Genomic DNA, 13,998 nt, shown 5'->3' on the forward strand with positions numbered 1-13,998 from the left:
TCTGCCATGCTACAGAATTTGGATCTTTCATTGACACAGGGTGATTCGTAAATGGGTAATACTTCTGAAAATGGTCATAATAAAAGTTACCAGTTTCCCTTAGATTTTATAAGCTATTTGACTACTAAACTGATAAAATAAATGAAACTTCCAGTATGTCTCCTCATTGAGAAAATCTATTTTAAACAACTTTGGAATTAACATGCTTACAAATTATGATTTCTATTTGATGTGATTTTAGAAAGTATCCCCTTTATTTTTTAAAATGGATTCCACATAAATATATACAATAATTTTAGATTATTAACTTATGTGAAAATGATGAATGCAAGTAATTTCAAAGTAGTCTAAAATTAGGGTGTTCTCTACATAGATAATTGAATTCTATAATGATCTCCGTTTCAGGATAAAGAATATTTAACTGTCACCAAAATGATGAATCTCCAAAACATAACAGTTCTTATTTAATTTTTATAAAATAATTTTTATAATAAAATTGTTAAATGTGCCTCATGAATGTGTAATTTGCCAATAATTAATACTTTTATTGATATTAAAAATATTAATGGTCTAACTACAGGGTTCGTTTGAGTGGGATATACCTGAAGGTACAAGATAAACAAGAACAATGTACGCATTTAAATCAAGAACAATAATCAGTAATAGTCCTTTAACAATGGTCTGCAGGTAGGTTTTGCTGGTAAAAAGATTCTTGGTTCTTTAGCTCACATTTTATGGACATTTATTTCTAAAAAGTAATAATAAAACGTAAACTGGATGATTCTGGCTATTGCTATAAGAAAAAGTATACGTATTTTCCCTAATTTAGTACATTTTTTTAAATTTTTTTTCAACGTTTTTTATTTATTTTTGGGACAGAGAGAGACAGAGCATGAACGGGGGAGGGGCAGAGAGAGAGGGAGACACAGAATCGGAAACAGGCTCCAGGCTCCGAGCCATCAGCCCAGAGCCTGACGCGGGGCTCGAACTCACGGACCGCGAGATCGTGACCTGAGCTGAAGTCGGATGCTTAACCGACTGCGCCACCCAGGCGCCCCCCTAATTTAGTACATTTTAAACAAAATTATGACCAAGACAATTTTCAAGGGTCACACTTAAAACTGATGTTAACATTCCAAAAGACCACTAGCATGTCTAGCAAATGAATGTGCTTCTTGGATTTGGCTAGTGGTAAGACAGGCACCATAGAGTAGTGGACTACATAGACTTAATGATATCCATTCTCAGTGTCAAAATCAGTGTTAGTCAAGGTTTTTAAGAGAAACTATATATATATATATATATATATATATGCTTACACATATGAATCAAAATATGAATCTAATTGGATATATATACATACACATACATATAGATGTATATGTGTATGTACATATGTGTTTGTGTGTGTGTATATGTGTGTATTGGATAGATGTATACATGCATACAATATATATAAAGAGATTATTATGAGGAATTGGGTCATGTGATTATGGTGTCTATAAGCCAGAGCCCAGGAAAGTTGGTAGTATAATACTAGTACAAGTCCAAAGGCCTGAGAACTCAAGAGAACCTAAGGTACAAATCCAAATTTCAGGGCAGGAGAAGATCCATGGAAAGCTAAATCAGCCAGGCAAAGGGATTAAATTCTGCCTTCCTCTGCCTTTTTGTTTCATTCAGGCCCACAACAGATTGGAGGATGCCCACTCACTTTGGAGGGAAGTCTGCCTTACTTTGTCTATCAATTCAAATGCTAATCTCATCTGCAAACATCCTTACAGACATACCCAGAAATAATCTTTAATCAAATACTTGGGCACCTCATGACCCAGTCAAGTTGACACACATATAATTAATAATCACAAACATGAAAGTGATATGTTAAGATCACTTTTGTTTAAAATAGATCTTTCATCAGGTAAGAAACTTACAAATATAAGCACAAGTGCACAAAGGATAATTTTGAATTTTTTCACCCTAAATGGTACTCCACCTTCCCAGAAGATTTTTCATAGCCTTCCTTTTAACAACATCAAAACAACAAAGAATATTTACTAATTCCTCTGATTATGGGAGTTTGCTTGAAATTACTCCTTCATTGCATGCTCCATGCAACATCACCTTCCATACCCGTGGCAATCACTGCTTCTGTTCTTATCCCTTCTTCCTTCAACTTACTGCAGGTTTATCCTCCCACTGACTTGGTGAGGAACAATAAATTGCATTGCTTTTTACTTAAATATTACACATTTTCTTTTCTAACAAATTTATGTATTTATGTATTTCTCTGTGTGATGATGCTTATGACACAGTGTGCAAACTGTGTGTGTTAAACTACAAGTTTAACAACCCGTTTTAATCAGTGATCAGGAAACAAAGTTTTAAGTATTGTATGTAATAAATTGCTACGTAGGTGCTTTGTTGTATTTAATTACATTTTAGGCAATTAGTTAGGGATTTTAGGTTAATGTGGAATTCATAATAAATGTCCCATTTAGAAGAATGGGAAATGGTTTGATAGCTTTTGTGGCATAATTATTGCTTTTCAGTAATGGATTACTGAAATTATGTGGGAGATGCTTCTATATTTATGCCAGGAAGCTTGTTATTTTTATTGACACACTAATAATTTTTTATTACATATAAGATTTTGAGCAAGAAAACAACATGATCCAATTTTCATTTTGAAAAGACATGTGTCCCTTTGAGACCTTTTAAGAAACCAGATTTTATACGTATATTTTACAGTGGTAGTGGAACACTATTAGTGCACTTTTAATCGATATTCTATATGTAAAGGATAAAACGGTTCATATTCAAACACTGTAATTCAGCAGCAATAATAATATAAATGTTTAAATTTAAAAGTTGATCATGACAAAAATATTTTTGTCACTTACCACTGACCATTGCATTGTCCTTTTTTATTACTGATAATAATTACCCTATAAATTTATTTCAGAAATACAATAGAAAATATCTGTCTCTGAAGTGTCTTGGAATTTTTCATTTACATATTTATTCCTCCTTTCCTTCTGTAACTTGAAAACTAATGCTCTTGCAATATGTAACTCATAAATTTTGTCAGATATTTGTGTTATATAATGAGACGTCTGAAATGTATTCTCCTCTGTCTTCAAATCATTCTACATGCAATTATCATTTCAATATCTGTTTATCATATATTTGCTTTGTTTTCTAAACCCAAATATATCCATATTGTAAACAAAAGTTTCATACTGAACCTTACTCCAGGTTTTCTATCCCCCAAAAAACTTTCTCTACTGTTGGCTGTACATCAAACATCATTCTCCAATGTTTGGTTTCTATTTACACTTACATTATCATTAATTCATGTATTCTATGCATGTTTATTAATTAATTTTTTTCAAGATTCAAATAGTCTAAGTGTAGAAGAATAATAATCAAATTACTTATTAGCAAAATGGAAGGAGTTTCTATCTACCTATCATGTATCTAATATATAGGTATATATATATATATATATATATATATAGGCATCAAAAACACCTCTAGAGAAAAAAGCAAAACAATACAAAACAATATAAGACAGAAAGTAAAAAGAAAAAGCCAAACTTGTTCAGGTAGGGTGAGTATGCAGACCCCAGGAAGGATGCCTAAAGAAGAATAGATGACTATTTGGCTAATATTTGGACTTTTGTTTTTCCAAGTCACATATGCAAGATGTTGATAACTGAATTAATGGAACAATAGAGGATACCATTTCAAATGCATTATAGGAATAGAAAATGTCTGAGCTGTCTGTAGGAGCATCATTAGGGAACAGACCGGGTATTATGTTTTGTATATCCTGCTTCATATATCCATGGCACATTTCTTAAAATATCCACTTGGTGGTTATTCTTTGGGCTCTGAATCTTTGCTTCTTTCATTTTTGTTTCGTACTTTTTAGATGTGGGTCAAAATTCTAAGTCCTGTTTCAAGGGAGTTGCAAAGCAAATACTGCCCCAAGTATCAATTCAAGTTTTTGTTTGTAGTTCTATTGATAGATATGAAATGCCAGAGGAGAGAATATAATAAGTGTTGAGGTATAATGGTGATGTTCACCAAGAGTGGGATGTAAGAAGTGTCCACTGAACATAATGGAAGGGATGTTTGCATTATCAGAAAGTTCTTTTGACCCTTTTGAAAATTTGATTTAAAAATATTATACCTCCTTGGTCTGTTTTACTGTTTTAATGTATTTTGGTGTGTCATAATTCCAAATGTACATATTGTACAACTATTTTACAGACTGTTTTATTATATTTTAATATGTAGTATATAATATAATGCATTGTATTATATAATATTATATAGATTGTTAAGGATCATCTTCTCATGTGTTTTTTGAAGAAATCTTTAGGAACAGGCATAAGTGTAGGTTCATACAGAGTGGTCTGGGGATTCCCAAAGATTTGACAGTTTTGGAACCTATCTTATGCTAAGACAACCTTAACATTCCCCTCAGATTCACTAAACTTTAGAAAGGTTTTTTCCTAACTATAGTCTCCTGACCTCCTTTAGACTATTTACTTCAGAAAACTCACAGGTGTAAGTTCTTTCTATGCTTCTTCAAGATGTAAATACTCTGCAAGACTTTTTCCAGTTTCATTACTCAGAAATATCTTTCTCCAGGAACTAAGAGCCACGTCTTAGAAATGTAATCACCAGGAAAGACAATAATCTTATTTCCCTGTCTCTGTTTGAAAGTTCGAGCCTAACTTCAATAAGCACCAATTAACAAGCTAGATGGCAATTCACATTGTCCAACCTTCCCACGAAGGTCCTCTAGTACTTTGACACTAGCTCATCCCAGTGCTTAAAATCTCTGTCATGGCTTTGAGTTCAATCTCCCTTATTTCCATTAGCCTTGCATAAAGCCTTCCTTGCCTGTTTAACTTGCCCAGTTTTCTTTGGCAATGTTGACTTTTTGAGTTACAAGAGTTATACAAGTTTGGGAACAAACCTGGTTAAGCTACAGTTAAGGATTTTTGGATACTGGGTGTAGGGGGAGGACTTGTTCTCCCAGTTAAAGACTATTGCCAATAGGTAGATTTTTCTTATTTACATGTTCAGTGAGTATCACTTCTTGAGGATGTTAGCTTTGTTAAGGAGTATCGTAACAGAAATATATAAGGATTTTCTATTTTCACTGTCACTGCATTTGTTACCTCTGATTGCTCTCAGCCAGATTTTCTTTTTCTCTCTCTCATTGGCTTTTGAATTAAAATATATTTCAAATCTACAACTAATCTGAAATAAAAATCTGCTAATAATATCTCTGTGTATGCCTGAGGTTAATTTACTTAGAGAAAATTGTTGCATGTATTTCCACTTCAGATAGAAAAATTATGAAAATGTATCTCTTCATAAATTCAAAAAATTCATAAATATATATGTTTTAAAGCCATATTTATTAAAGTATAGTTTAAACACAAAAAAATAACACTTTTTTTAGCTGCAAAGTTCTATAATTCATAACAAATGTACATAGTCACATACCCAACCAGAAAAATCAAGAATTAGAATATTGCCATCATGGGGGAGGGAGCCAAGATGGTGGAACAGCATGGAAGTTTTTTGTGTGTCTTGCATCCATGAAATACAGCCAGACCAACACTAAACCATCCTACACACCTAGAAAACTGATTGGAGGATTAACACAGCAATCTGCACAACCTGAACCACAGAATTCAGCAGGTACGCAGCAGGGAGCTGCTTTTCCCGCAGAGAGAGGAAGGAGACGGGAGGGGGAGAAAACGGGAAAAGCACCCCTCCCCAAAAGCAGCTGGAGAGAAAGTGGAAAATTGGAAACAGACACAGGGACTAAACTAAAAAGGGAGAAAGGAGAAAGGAGAGGCTTTAAATTCCATTAGGACAATAAACAAGGGGAGAGCAAAGGCTGCAACTCCACAGCTCCATACCTGGCAGTGCTCTGGTGGGAAGGGCAAATCCTCAGGAGCACAGTGGGGTTGGGGAGGTTCTCGGGCCACACGGGAAGAAGTGGTTCCACTGCTGGAAAGACATTTGGTAGAGGCCGTGAGACTACCTGGGCCCAGAAGCCCCCAGAGAATGGCCACATTCACTGGTGCTGGAACAAGGTCACTGGGGGTGAGGCCTGGTGCCGGATGTGTGTTGTGATTTTCCATAATCCCTGAGGTGCTGCTGCTACACTGTCTCAAGAACTTTTTTGGGGGACGGGCTGGCACCTGGCCGCAGTCTCGGGGCACCATCAGCAGCAGGGTCCACCAAACGTTCCTGGGTGCAGCCAACATTTGGCCATTGCTTGGTGAGTCCCTCCTGCAGAGGGGTGGAAGGGGTCAAAGTCACAGTCCTTCATAAGTAAGACGCCGGGGAAAACAGCCACATCTGAGACAAAAATCAGGGAGAGGTACTGCCTGGGGCTCGGTCACAGACAGTGAAGAAGTGGGGAGCGGACAAAAGCTGAAGACAGAGGACAGGTGCATGAATGCTGATCGGGGAGAACAGAGTTCCGATATTAGAGACTGGGTAGCTGGGTGGCGCCATTTTCACCGCTCCCGGGCATGCACATATGCACCTAGGAGCACCACAACAATCCACTACAGTAGGCTAGCAGCGCCATCTAGTGGAGAATGGAGCCATTACACTAAGACCGCCCCAACTGGGCCATCCTTGCTCTTCAAGAACACAAGTCTCACCTCCTGCTTACTTTATGGACTATAAAGCACTTCTGACTAAAGCATAGTCTGACTTCTAGGGGAAAAGGAAGTAATTTCAGTTGTATTTCAATCTGTTATCAGGTCCATCTATTCAGTTTACTGTTTTTCTCCCCGCTTTTTCACTTCTTTTCTTTTTCTTGAATACAAAAAAGAAAAAATTCATTTTACTTTCAATTTTTATTAAAAATATTTTTCCTTAATTTCTTTACCATATTTTTTATTTTGTGTAAACTTTTTTCAAATTCTATGTTACTTCTATCATTTTATGTTAGTATACTTCAGTGTATTCACTGTTTCAAAATTTCAAATGATTTTGTTTTTTTCTGTTTCTTTTTTCTCTTTTTCATTTCTTTTCTTTTTCTTGAATACATAAAGAGAAAAATTCATTTTTATTTTTTATTAAAAATATTTTTATTTAATTTTTTCTACTATATTACTTTGTGTAAATTTTTTCAAATTCTATTTTATTTCCATCATTTGATTATAGTCCACTTCAGTGTATTCATTTTTCCAAATTTTCAAACAATTTCCTTTTTTCCCCCCTTTTTTATCTAATCTGTCAAACCACTTTCAACACGGAGACCAAAACACACCTAGGATCTAGCATCATTTATTCAATTGTGTGTGTGTGTGCGCTTATAATTTCAATATTTTAATATTTTTTAATTTTATTTTTTTTAATTTTAATTTTTCTATATCATTAATTCCTTTTCTCCCTTCAAAATTATGAAATGAAGGAATTCACCCCAAAAGAAAAAGCAAGAAGAAATGACATCCAGGGATTTAACCAATTCAGACACAAGCAAGATGTCTGAACCAGAATTTAGAATCATGATAATTCTGAACCAGAATTTAGAATCACGACATATCATAGTCAAATTCACAAACTACTCAGGCAAGGAGAGAATCATGAAAGCAGCAAGGGAAAAAAAGTCCTTCACCTACAAGGGAAGACAAATCAGGTTTGCAGCAGACATATCCACAGAAACTTGGTGCCAAGGTCCAGCCCCAGCAGGTCCAGGGGTTCCTGAAGGATGAATGGTGTTGGCAGAAATAACAAATGGACACAGACAACAGCAGTGTGTTAGACTGGCCACTTTATTGTGGCAAACGTGGCATTATATATGTTAGCAATTTCCTTGTAGCATGTGTCATTTATGTTTCTCGGCATTACCTAATTCTAAAAATGTTCCTTTGTGTAATCACCCATTAAGGAATGATATAGTTATTTTCTTGTAACGTTCCCTCCTGCCCTTTTGCTTATTGATTAATTTCTTCATATTATTTTCATAATGTATCTGTGTTTGTTTATAAAGCATTTGCTATTTTCATGAAAAGTCATCTATCTCTCAACACATCAAGTGGAACGTTTACAGGGATATGACTTCTTAATTGTTCCTTTGAACCATTTGCAGTACAAGAAACAAAGGTATTCGCTTTGGTCTGGGGTGCCAGGAGGGAGCCAAGAGGGCCCTGGGAACCCACACTTTATGCGTTCCCAGAGAGACAATGTATACCTAGGAACTAATGAACCATTCTGTACCTTAACCTACCAGGTCCAATAATTATCTGGAATGCCTCCTGGGGCCAAGTGGGCTTAGGGGTTGGAGTAACTTGTATCCATAGATACATTTGGCAACACTTTGTTGCCAGAGTGGGGCTTTAGAACCCGTTTGTCCCCTCCTTGGCTGGGAAATATATGGGGCTATCCTTCCTTTACGTAGAGGAGTCTTTATAGGGGGTGGCAAGGGCTGGATGTAGGGCCGCATAATTTCCCTGTGGAATCTTATTTATTTCCCCAGTGGTTCTTTTCCCGGGGGGCCTGTTGTGGGCAATTCTCCAACCGACAAATCCCCAGGTACTTTCATTGGTAGGGGGGCTGCCCTGACCAATGCTAAGGCCAAATTACATAAAAGCAGGAATACAAGAAGCTTCACTTTCGGTGGGCTGCCATGCAGTGCCGATCCATCCACCGCCGGGCCCTGCCATCAGGCTGGTTGGAAAGCTTGGCTTCTGGCAACTTGGCAGGCTGGAAAGGAGTGGCAGGATATATTCAATGTGCTGAACCAGAAAAATATGCAGCCAAGAATTCTTTATCCAGCAAGTCTGTCTTTCAAAATAGAAGGAGAGATAAAGTTTCCCAAAGAAAAATTAAAGCAGTCTGTGACCACTAAACCAGCCCTGCAAGAAATTTTAAGGGGGACTATCTGAGGGGAGAAAAGATGAAAATATAAATAAATACATACATACATACCAAAAGCAGCAAAGATTAGAAAGGACCAGAGGACGTCACCAGAATCTTAACTCTACAAACAACATAATGGCAATAAATTCATATCTTTCAGTATTCACTCTAAATGTCAATGGACTCAATGCTTCAATCAAAAGACATAGGGTAACAGAATGGATAAGAAAACACGATCCATCTATATGCTGTTTACAACAGACCCACTTTAGACCTAAAAACACCTTCAGATTGAAAGTAAGGGGATGGAGAACCATCTATCATACTAATGGTCAACAAAAGAAAGCCAGAGTAGCCATACTTATATCAGACAATCTAGACTTTAAAATAAAGACAGTACCAAGAGATGCAGAAGGGCATTATATCATAATCAAGGGGTCTATCCACCAAGAAGACTTAACAATTATAAACATTTATGTGCCAAATGGAGAATCACCCAAATATATAAATCAATTAATCACAAATATAAAGAAAGTCATTGATAGCAATACCATAATAGTAGGAGACTTCAACACCCCACTCACAGCAATAGACAGATAATGTGATAAAAATATCAACAAGGAAACAATGGCTTTGAATGACACACTGGACCAGATGGACTTTAATAAATATATTCAGAGCATTTCATCCTAAAGCAGCAGAATATACATTCTTCTCCAGTGCACATGGGACGTTCTTCAGAATAGACCACATACTGGGACACAAATCAGCCCTCAGCAAGTACAAAGAGATCGAGATCATACCATGCATATTTTCAGATCACAGCGCTATGAAACTCGAAATCAACCACAAGAAAAACTTTGGAAAAGTAGCAAATCCTTGGAGACTGAAGAACATCCTACTAAAGAATGAATGGGCTAACCAAGAAGTTAAAGAGGAAATTAAACAGTATATGGAAGCCAATGAAAATGATAGCACCACAACCCAAAACCTCTGGGATGCAACAAAGGCAGTCATAAGAGGAAAGTATATAGCAATCCAGGCCTTCCTAAATAAGGAAGAAAGATCTCAGATACACAACCTAATCTTATGCCTTAAGGAGCTGGATAAATAACAGCAAATAAAACCCCAAACCAGCAGAAGACAGGTAATAATAAAGATTAGAAATTAATCTATCTAAATTAATCTATCTAAAAATCTAGAAATTAATGCTATCTAAACCAAAAAAAGAGTAGAACAGATCAATGAAACCAGAAGCTGTTTCTTTGGAAGAATTAACAAAATTGATAAACCAGTAGCCATTTTCATCAAAAAGAAAAAGGAAAGGACCAAATAAATAAAATCAAGAATGGAAGAGGAGAAATCACAACCAACACAACAGAAATAAAAACAATAAGAGAATATTATGAGCAATTATATGCCAATAAAATGGGAAATCTGGAAGAAATGGAAAAATTCCTAGAAACATATACACTGCCAAAACTGAAACAGGAAGAAGTAGAAAATTTGAACAGACCCATAACCAGTAAGGAAATTGAATTAGTAATCAAAAATCTGCCAAAAAAATAAGAGTCTAGGACAGATGGCTTTCCAGGGGAATTCTACCAGACATTTAAGGAAGAGTTAACACCTATTCTCTTGAAAGTGTTCCAAAAAATAGAAATGGAAAGAAAACTTCCAAACTCTTTCTATGAAGCCAGCATTACCTTGATTCCAAAACCTGACTAGACCCCATTAAAAAGGAGAACTATAGACCAATTTCCCTGATGAACATGGATGCAAAAATCCTCAACAAGATATTAGCCAACTGTATCCAACAATACATTAAAAAAATTATTCACCACAACCGAGTGGGATTTATACCTGGGATGCAGGGCTGGTTCAATATCTGCAAAACAATTAACGTGATTCATCACATCAATAAAAGAAAGGACAAGAACCATATAATCCTCTCCATAGATGCTGAAGAAGAATTTGACAAAATACAGCATCCTTTCTTGATAAAAACCCTGAAGAAAGTAGGGATAGAAGGAGCATCCTTGAGATAATAAAAGTCATATATGAATGACCTAATGCTAATATCATCCTTAATGGGGAAAAACTGAGAGCTTTCCCCCTAAGGTCAGGAGCAAGACAAGGATGTCCACTCTCGCCACTGTTATTAAACATATTATTGGAAGTCTTATCCTCTGCAACCAGACAACACAAAGAAATAAAAGGCATCCAAATCGGCCAGGAGGAGGTCAAACTTTCACTCTTTGAAATGACATGATACTCTATATGGAAAACCCAAAAGATTCCACCAAAAACCTGCTAGAACTGATTCATGAATTCAGCAAAGTCGCAGAATATAAAATCAATGCACAGAAATCGGTTGCATTCTTATCTATCAACAATGAAGCGACAGAGAAATCGTGGAATCCATCCCATTTACAACTGAACCAAAAACTATAAAATATCTAGGAATAAATCTAATCAAAGAGGTGAAAAATCTATACACTGAAAACTATAGAAAGCTTATGAAAGAAATTGAAGAAGACAGAAAAAAAATGGAAAAAGATTCCATGCTCCTGAATAGGATAAACAAATATTGTTAAAATGTCAATACTACCCAAAGCAATCTATATATTCAATGCAATCCCTATCAAAATAGCACCAGCATTCTTCACACAGCTACAACAAATAATCCTAAAATTTTTATGGAACCAGAAAAGACCCTGAAAGGCCAAAGCAATCCTGAAAGAGAAAACCAAAGCAGAATGCATCACAGTCCCAGACTTTAAGCTATACTACAAAGCTGTAATCATTAAGACAGTATGGTACTGGCACAAGAACAGACACTCAGATCAATGGAACAGAATAGAGAACCCAGAAATGGACCCACAAACATATGGCCAACTAATCTTTGACAAAGAAGGAAAGAATATCCAATGGAATCAAGACAGTCTCTTCAGCAAGTGGTGCTGGGAAAAGTGGACAGCGACATGCAGAAGAATGGACCTGGACCACTTTCTAACCCCATACACAAAATTGAACTCAAAATGGATGAAAGACCTCAACGTAAGACAGGAAGCCTCAAAATCCTCGAGGAGAAAGCAGGCAAAACCTGTTTGATTTTGCCTGCAGCAACTTCTTACTCAACACATCTCCAGAGGCAAAGGAAACAAAAGCAAAAATGAACTACTTGGACCTCATCAAAATAAAAAGCTTCTGCACAGTGTAGGAAACAATCAGCAAAACTAAAAGGCAACTGACAGAATAGGAGAAGATATTTGCAAATGACATATCAGATAAAGGGTTAGTATCCAAAATCTATAAACAACTAATCCAACTCAACACCCAAAACACAAATAATCCAGTAAAGAAATGGGAAAAAGACATGAATAGACACTTCTCCAAAGAAGACATCCAGATGGCCAACTGACACATGAAAAAATGCTCATCATCACTCATCATCAGGGAAATACAAATCAAAGCCACAATGAGATACTACCTTACATGGGTCAGAATGACTAACATTAATAACTCAGGCAATAACAGATGTTGGCGAGGATGCAGAGAAAGAGGATCTCTTTGCATTTTTGGTGGGAATGCAAGCTGGTGCAGCCACTCTGGAAAACAGTATGGATGTTCCTCAAAAAACTAAAAATAGAGCTACCCTATGATCCAGCAATTTTACTACTAGGTATTTATCCAAGGGATACAGGTGTGCAGTTTCAAAGGGACATGTGCACCCCAATGTTTATAGCAGCACTATCAACAATAGGCAAAGTATGAAAAGAGGCCAATTGTCCATCGATGGATGAATGGATAAAGAAGATGTGTATATGTATATATGTATATATATATATGTATATATGTATATATATACATATATATATATGTATATATATACATATATATATATAAATGGAGTATTACTTGGCAATCAAAAAGAATGAAATCTTGCCACTTGCAACTACATGGATGGAACTGGAAGGTATTATGCTAAGTGAAATTAGAGAAAGACAAATATCATATGACTTCACTCATATGAGGACTTTAAGAGACAAAACAGATGAACATAAGGGAAGGGAAACAAAAATAATGTAAAAACAGGGAGGGGGACAAAACAGGAGAGACTCGTAAATATGGAGAACAAGCTGAGGTTTACTGGAGGGGTTGCGGGAGGGGGGATGGGCTAAATGGGTAAGTTGCACTATATGGTAACTAATTTGAATGTAAATTTAACAAAAAAATTAAAAGAAGAGAAAAAAAGAAAAGAATATTGCCTTCATGGCAAAAACATCCCCTTCTGCCTCTTTATAGTTCATTTGTTTCTCCCACACCAACTTGTGAACTCTACTGATTTGTTTTCTGTCCCTGTAATTTTGCCTTTTTCTAAAATGTCATAAACTTAGAACATATACTATTTAGACTTTGCACTTGGCTTTTGAGTCTGATTTGAATTTGATTTATTTATCTTATTGAGTCTGTCAGTAGTTAGTTCTTTTTTTATTGCTGAGTAGCATTCCACTTGATGAATATACTATAATTTCTTAACCATTCACCAGTTGATAGCTCTTTGTTTTTTTGTTTTTGTTTTTGTTTTTGTTTTTAGTATTTGGTGATAACAAATAAAGCTATTATAAATATTCACATAGAGGTCTCTGTTGAGCAAATAATAATATAAATAATAATTTTAATTCAATGTACCTTATTTTCTGCTGTTAAAACATATAAACACAAATAAGATTCCAAAATAAAGTTAGTTAATGGTGTTTCAGTCTTACATCTAATGGCTTAATCTTAGATTTCTCACGTTTAAGTTAAACACATTTGGATAGTTCTTTAAATTTTATGAGCTTCAGTCTTCTAACTGTTTTTAAACTAGATTAAAACAAAATATTCCTAAGAGATATTGAGAAAACTGAGGTAATTTTTATAAATATGCTTTGTAATCTCTCTTGTTTAGGAAACAGATCTTTTCTGAATGTGGAGTAACTACCATGTTTAAGTCCATAAAATAATCATCTGGAAAGTTAACCCACAAGGATTATCTCAGATTTTAGGCAGATAAACACTTCAACCACTGTGTAGATTAGTGAT

General features: G+C 35.6%; 1 pseudogene; it reads left to right on the forward strand.

Annotated features, from left to right (window-relative positions):
* Nucleotides 1–8,616: 8,616 nt before the first annotated feature.
* The window catches only part of LOC115514971, a 158,160-nt pseudogene continuing 152,778 nt past the window's right edge, over nucleotides 8,617–13,998 (forward strand).

This window comes from Lynx canadensis, chromosome B2, assembly GCF_007474595.2.
Source record: "Lynx canadensis isolate LIC74 chromosome B2, mLynCan4.pri.v2, whole genome shotgun sequence".
Taxonomy (NCBI): domain Eukaryota; kingdom Metazoa; phylum Chordata; class Mammalia; order Carnivora; family Felidae; genus Lynx; species Lynx canadensis.